Source organism: Alligator sinensis, unplaced genomic scaffold (genome assembly GCF_000455745.1).
Source record: "Alligator sinensis unplaced genomic scaffold, ASM45574v1 scaffold50_1, whole genome shotgun sequence".
NCBI classification, from domain to species: domain Eukaryota; kingdom Metazoa; phylum Chordata; order Crocodylia; family Alligatoridae; genus Alligator; species Alligator sinensis.
Window position 1 is genome coordinate 1,945,049 of NW_005842059.1, and position 7,300 is coordinate 1,952,348.

The following is a 7,300-nucleotide window of genomic DNA, read 5'->3' on the forward strand; positions in this document are numbered from 1 at the left end:
AAGTACCGGTCAACTGTCTTAGTTTTTTTTAATAGCCACTTAATTAGTTTCCAGATCAGTGATGAGAAATGTCGAGAGAGAGCTGGGCCAGCCAGGTGTGAGGCAGGGATGGGGACTGTTTGGTCTGGAAAAGTTCCCCCGATGTGAATGATCAATGGTTGCCATTGTGTTTCCAGGCTTCAACAACCTGCTAAGGACATTGTGGTGGGATGGAGCCCTGTCCACGCACACGGGGCTTAATTAAACACATGTGCCAATTGCCCATTCATCCAGGAGGAAGCCCTGCTCTGAGCTGCAGGCATGGCTGTGTTGAAGAACGGGCCTTGTTCATAGACCGCTGGGGAGAAGGATCCATGCTTGTCATAGCACAAGTGGGTTTGTGCTCTGGAGGTGAAGTCTCCTGGTGAGATGGGACCCTTCTGTCTTTAAACCTGTAAACTATGTAGGCACCATGCCCTGCTGGAACAGGACCCAGCCTCAACGATTTGGAATAGCTGATGTTGTCATATATAAATGTAGGACACCGTGACCCACACATGATGGGTCAATTAAGACCGACCACCCAATTATCCCTGTATCAAACCTGAAAACTTGTGTTGGAGTAAAACACCACATTCAAATGGACATCCAGTCTTGATATGAAGGTGCCGAGAGACGGAAAATCCACCCTTCCCTCGGTAGCTAGTTGCTGCGGTTAAACATCCTCACTGTCAAGTCTCCGAGTGCAATGCATTGTTTGAATTTCTCTGGCCTTTACTTCCAGACCCTGGGTCTTATTATCCCTGTCTGTGCTAGATTAAAGAGACTGTTGGGGCTGGCTTCGTATTTTATCTCCATGAAGGTACTGGTACACTGTAATCAAGCCACCCCTCAGCCCTGTTGATAAGGTAAACAGCTCGAGGTCTTTAAGTCTCTAAGCAGGGATGCGTCTGCTCCGCTGAGGCTGCGGTTGGGTTGGACGTACCAATGCTAGCGTTAGAGACCAGTTGGCTTGGGGACTGCAAGCGGAGGAGTGGCAGGAGCACAGAGCCTAGCATGGGCTGACTGCCCGGGATTGACCAGCGTTCCCAGGTGGGTTTTACAGCCTGCTTGAGCTTCTGGCTCACGGGGCTGCTCTGCTAGTGGTACCTGGGCTGGCCTGGGGAAAGCAATTCAGGTGTGTGCACAAGTGACAGTCCGGGCAGTCCTGTTCATATGTCCTATGCTGCATTTTCTCTCCTTCTCAACTCATTTGCAGCAGCTCTTCCCTGCACTCTCTCCAGGTTTTCCACCAAAATGTGGGCGCCAGAATGGGGCATGGTGTTTTACTATCTACCGTAGCAATGCAGTAGACAACAGCAAAGCTGCCCCGTCCCTCATCCCTGTTCCCATCCAAGGACTGTGGGGAGCTTGTGCTAAGTTCCTCCCCTACCAACCCCCAGATCCTTTCCAGAGTCACTGCTTGCTGGGCTTCAGTCCTGTAGGCATGGTCTACATTTGCCGTTCCTTGCATTTGCCCTATTCATGGGTGGAGGCAGAATTTTGAACAAGGGGGTGCAGACAGTTTGGTGTCTCATCGTATATAACACAACTCATATTTTTCCCCACTTAACTATGAACTAGACGTTTTAATAATACGCCAGGGGGCTAGGGCTGTATTATGCAGGTTCTTCTTCGGCAATCCTCCACAGTTGAGGATGATTGTCTTATCTGTGGGTACAAAGATGGCCGACAAGGCAGATCCAGTATCGATAGACTCTGTTGCAACTTGGGCACATGTTTCCATGCGGAGTGGGTGGCTCCGGGCTCTTGATTTGGTCCATGAAATGCTGTTCCTGCCACAGCGACTCCTGCTTTTCTGTTGCCCGTTGTTGTTGTGAGGTTTCAAAGTGCTGAGATCCTTGCAGCAAATTCTTCCTCCATTTGGGGCACTCCTAGGTGACAATCTCCCATGAGTTGATGTCAATGTTGCATTTTTTCAACTTGGCCTTGGGGACTTCTTTCAAGTACTATCTCTGTCCTCTTCTTGAGCATCCTTGACTGAGTTGGGAGAATAAACCTTGCTTTTGGAGTCTGGAGTCGAACATCTGGGTGATGTGGCCAGGCCAGCGAAGCTGATGTCATACGATCATCGTTTTGATGCTTGTGGCGCTCGCTTGCAAGAGAGTGCTAATGTTGGTGCATCTGTCTGCCCAGTGGATTCACAGGACAATCTGCAGGACTGTGATATAGGAGCTGCATTGCCAGGAGCAGCAAACAGACAGCCGAACAAAGGTTAGCTCGGTTGGTGGAACATCAAGACCATTAAAAAGAAGAGTGGGTCATTAACCCCTGTGGAGTGAAGAGTTTAGCAGGAATCAGGTAGATGATAATGAGCCATGAAGTCCAGTGACTCCCTCAGCACTGCCTGAATAGAAATGCCCTCAGCACTGCCTGAATAGAAATGCTGCTGCCACTGCCAGGCAGTTGGTTTTACCCACAGGTGGAGCAGGAATCAAAGCGGGGTGCAACTGCACCAGTGCCCCTCCTGCATCCACCCCTAGCCATATTAAGATGCATTTGGCAAAACCAGTCTTGTCTGACTGTCCCATCCTCACCATCATTTGCATTCAACCGATCTCCGTGTCATCGGCAAATGACATCAGTGATGATTTCCTGTTCATTTCCAGATCCCCAATGAAAACACTCAATAGCTCTGGGCCTGTTGCCATTCCACAGAGATTCACCCCCCACTCACTGCTGATTCAGTTGTTAATCCACTTAGCAGCTGCTTTATTGGCACTTTGCACTGTTTATTTCTTTGAGGTGGAGTCAGGAACATACGCTCAGGTGCAGATGTTGCCTTTACTCCTTGCAGAGAGCTGCACAGGTAAGCCACCACAATGATGGCCACTGCCTTGAGGTGGTACTGGGGATGTACCCGTAAACTCCCTGGTACTGGGGTGTACCAGTAAACTGCTGAGGGCCAAAGCCTAGTGGGAGGTGGGCAATATTGCATTAACACAGCTCAGCTCCTACTGCGTCAGGGTGGGCATGGTGCCCCAGTCCAGAATTGCTGCACCAGGCTGGTTACTTGGTAGGGAAACACGTGTTTTTTTCTTTCTGCGGTGAAACACTTTCAACTAGGCCATGGTCATGAACTGACTAGGAGGTTTCTGAAGGTCTCACAGAGGGAAGGCTTGGAGGCAAGGTTTAGAAAAAAAGAGGGGGGAAAGAGCAGGTTTTTAGAGTGGGAGGGGGCTGAGTTAGCTCCTGCAACAACCAAGCCCAGAAGAAGCTGGATGACATGAGGACTAGTTAGGCAATTAGTCTAGATGACCTCTGGAGGTCTCTTCCAGCCTGACTTCTCTTTGATTCGATGAAGTGAGCTGAGCTAGAGGGACACCATGGGCCAGAAGACAAATGCACAAGGATGCTGGGCAACCCCAGAGGTTCCTGACCCCAACACACACAATTCTCCAGCCTAGCGTGGAACCGGGGACAGGGAAGTGCATGTCGGGCTTGTTATCTGTATATCTAGATCTGTGCATTTCTCATGCTGCCGAGGAATGAGCAATGGTGTTTTAGAGCCCCGTGCAAAATCTCTGCGGGTCATGTGCCATGCCGATCATGTGCCCTGAATGGCTTAAGCTGTAGTCCTAGAGCATGCATGCTGTGAGAGAGGGCATGGTTTGGGTCCGGGAGGTGCCTGGGGGGTCAGCCTTGGCAGTTGGGCTACAGAGCTTCTTCTCATTGAAAGGTAAGAGGCAGAGCATTTGTGCCAAGGAAACATGCCAGAGAAGCCAAGAGAAGAGAGTTGCATGGTCTCCTGAGATCAGGGGAACTTAGGGTGCAAGGACCCAGTCCACTTTGGGACTAGTTCTCCTTGGGCATTAAATTGAACATATGGCTTATAGGGCCCGTTCAGCACCTGGCTAGAGGGAGCTCTTCCAAACAGGTGTTTTATCACATCCCCTACCCCGTCTAAATGCTTATATTAATCGGTTAATATTGCCTCATGACAGTAACGGTGCTTTGGGGGTGAATCAGCCCCCTGGCTCTGAACCCCACCAGCTCCCTGGAGAGGCAGGGCAGAGCTCTTGATGTGAGCAGGCTCCACCACTTGTGTGTGCCAGAGATGGCCATAGAGATTGTACCAGCCACCATCCGTCTGGAGCATAGTCATATTTGGGGTCAGGAAGGAATTATACCCCATGGTCGGATCGGTACAGACTGTGGGGGTTTTGCATTCCTCTGTAGTGGGGGGCATGGCCCTTTGCCCAGGACCTCTTGAGCATACATTGGCACCATTTTATAGAAGCAGGACATTAGCTGCCGCGGTTCTCCAGGTTTGCCTGTGACAGGTTAGGGTCTGTGCTGTGGCAGGGCTGAAGATCATCTTACATAGAGTTTAGGTGATAGATTTGTATGGCACGGTCTGGATAGGGATGATCCTGCCTCAGGCACAGGGTTGGACTAGGTGACCTTTGGAGGTCCCTTCCAGCCCTACTTCTCTATGACTAAGACCCCCATTTATCCCTGGAGGAGCCTAACAAACCATGCAGCAGCCTCCCTCTCTGATTTCAAGGCAGCTCAGTGCTTGCTGCCTCAGCTCAGCTGAGATCCAGACACGAGGCAATGCCCCACTCACATCCCCCAAGGGACCCTGTGGTGTGAGACGCGACCCCGCAGGTCCCCCGCCGGGCATGCACCGACAGGAGCAACCTCCTCGCCGAGTGCAGGATGGCCACCGCTTCCTTGTGAAAGATGGCACTGCCATCGCACCACAACCCCATCCATTCAGGAGCAAAGTGATCGCAGTGCTTGCCTGAGAAGCAGGGACCTGGGCAAATGCCAGCTCAGAGAATGACTAACTGGCCCTCAGGATGTACCTCTAGGATTAAACAGCTGCATCTCATGCCTCAGGGATGCTCCAGAGTTGTGAGCCTGCCAGCGAGCATGCATCCTCCATGGGACGAGCACTTCAGGACAGGGACCCTATCCTCCTCTGTGTGCAGCACCCTGCACAGCCAGGCTGGAGACTCGGGGCAGCAAGTGTCACAGAAACCAGTGCTCCCACAACCCTGGGGATTCAGCCCCTCTCCTGGGGGATCTCTGCTCTAGCCCCACAAGAGCATCCCAGTCTGGGATCGTCGGAAGCAGTGCAGGGCAATATTTTGGGCAGCCATGCAGCAAATTAGCCCCGCACCTTTCCTGAGTGCCACTCGAATCCCCTTCCCCTGCCTGATCTGCTCCTCTGCTTTCTGGTCCCCTACCTGGTGCTCCCTGTCCAATCTGCTGCTCAGCTTTCTGCTTCATGCCCTCTCTACTGCTGTGATGCCTGTCTCTTCCCCAGTCCACTGCGTGCCACACGCAGAGACTGCCCGTGCCACTTGTGGCATGCATGCCGCAGGTTGGCCACCCCTGATCTGAAGCACTGTACTGTAGGGGCTGCTTCCAGCATGGGGACTGGCCCTTTTAAATGTAAGGGGCAGGCCATCACAGTGCTGAGGAGGCCAATTTTTGCCCAGCTGCACTTCTATCCCTAAGCGTGCACAGCTGCTGCCCCATTCTCTGGAGGAGGAGATGGTGCCTTGCAAGGAGTCTGGCTGGAAGGGGAACCCAGCAGCCATCCACGGGGAGGTTTGCTGGAGTGGCCCCAGCTCTGCTCAGCCTCACACTCCCCCACAAACCGGAGTCAAACCCACTGCTTGATGCGTGCTCTGCCCTGCGACCAGTGCACAGGTGCATGCCACCCCCTGCCCTCGCAGGGCTCTCGGGCTGCGACAGCTTCTCTGTTGCTGCCTTCTGTGCCTGCAGGGGACTGGCTTGGAGGCCCTTGACTTCCCAGGCGGTCTGGAGTTTGCAGCGCCCTTCAGTCTGCCTGGGGGACCCGGCCGTGCACCTCCCTTGAGCGCACCAGGCTGCATCCCTTCCACCGCCCCCTCGAGACCCTCTTGCTATGGGCCTGGCTGCACTTCTCCCCACACCTCTTTGGAAATGTACTCCCCATCTGTGACCCCTCACCAGGACCTCCTGGTCAGCCTCCTCCTGGTGCTCGCTAAGCTGGCCATCTGGAGGGTCCGGCTGGGGGGAATCCCACCATCTACCTGGCCTTTATCCATCCACGTCTCCAGGCAGATGTGTCCACTGGCTCCCTGGACTCCTTCAAGGACCAGTGTTCCCCCTTGGGACACTCAGTAGTAACTTTTGACCCCTGCTCTCATCCCTGTTTGAGAAATATTCAGTTTTTTACCCATGTAATAACCCCTTCTAATAGCAGAGGGAGATAACAGTTTCCTTGTGGGCCTGGCCCCACAGTTACCCATGGGTAGCAAATAGGTTTCATGGCCTGTTGTCACAAGGAGCAGCTGCTGGTCTCATCCTGCCCTGTTCTGTAACCCAAGCACTGATCCTGCATCCCTTGGCTCAGAAGGAGAGCCAGCCCCTGCTGATTCCCATGAGTCAAGTTAGGTGTGAGCTGAAGCGGTTGCAAGGTCAGAGCCCCAGGGAGCACATCTGGCTCCAGCTGGAGAGCCTGGGCCATAGGAGGGTGAGAAATCACGTGCTTCCAGAGTCGGCAGCAAAGCAGATCCTGGCAGCTTTCCTACTGCTGGTAGAGGAACGGAGGGTGTCCGGTCTTTCCGGGTAAGAACTGTCTGTCTCCTTGGGCGTTTGTACATGACGTGCATTGCCAGGACCAAAGCTTTTCTCATTAGCAGAGTGGGCTGAGGGTCTAGGGCCAGGCAGGACCCCCCCGAGGAAGCGCTGGGGTCCCAGTGAGCAGAAGCAGTTTCCTCTTGGCCCAGAGGAGGAAAGCAGCACTTGAAAAGGATTATGCAAGAACCCCTTTAAATAGCCTGCAAACCACTGGGCCTCGTGCTTTACAAGCTAGGACCCCGCACCCAGGAGAGTGAGACAGGCCTTGCATGTTGTACGTGGTCAGCGGGAGGCTGTCACATGTGTTCAGCCTTCAGACCGGCTGGGGAATGGCATAAAACAGCCTTGCTCCTCTGGCCAGCCCCAGAGAGCTTAGCTCAGTGATTCCCAACTACAGTTCTGCAAAGTCCTATTAGGGCTGCCACGCCGTATCGGCACAGTGCGGCGCACCAACACCTACGCACAATTCACAAGATAAACCCAGAGCTTTCAAATAGGACTCCGCGGTCTCCAACCCGTCCTGCTCTGTTGCGGTCTTCCTGTGCTGTTTGCAACGGAAGAATTGCTCTAGTATTTTTCCGAAGTCAAAAACCGAGCGAAAGTTAAAAGCTGGCGTTTTTGCTAGGGGGCCCTTGAGCCTGGCAAGCGGGGTCTGGAGTCTCGCATGGCTGAGGACCACTGC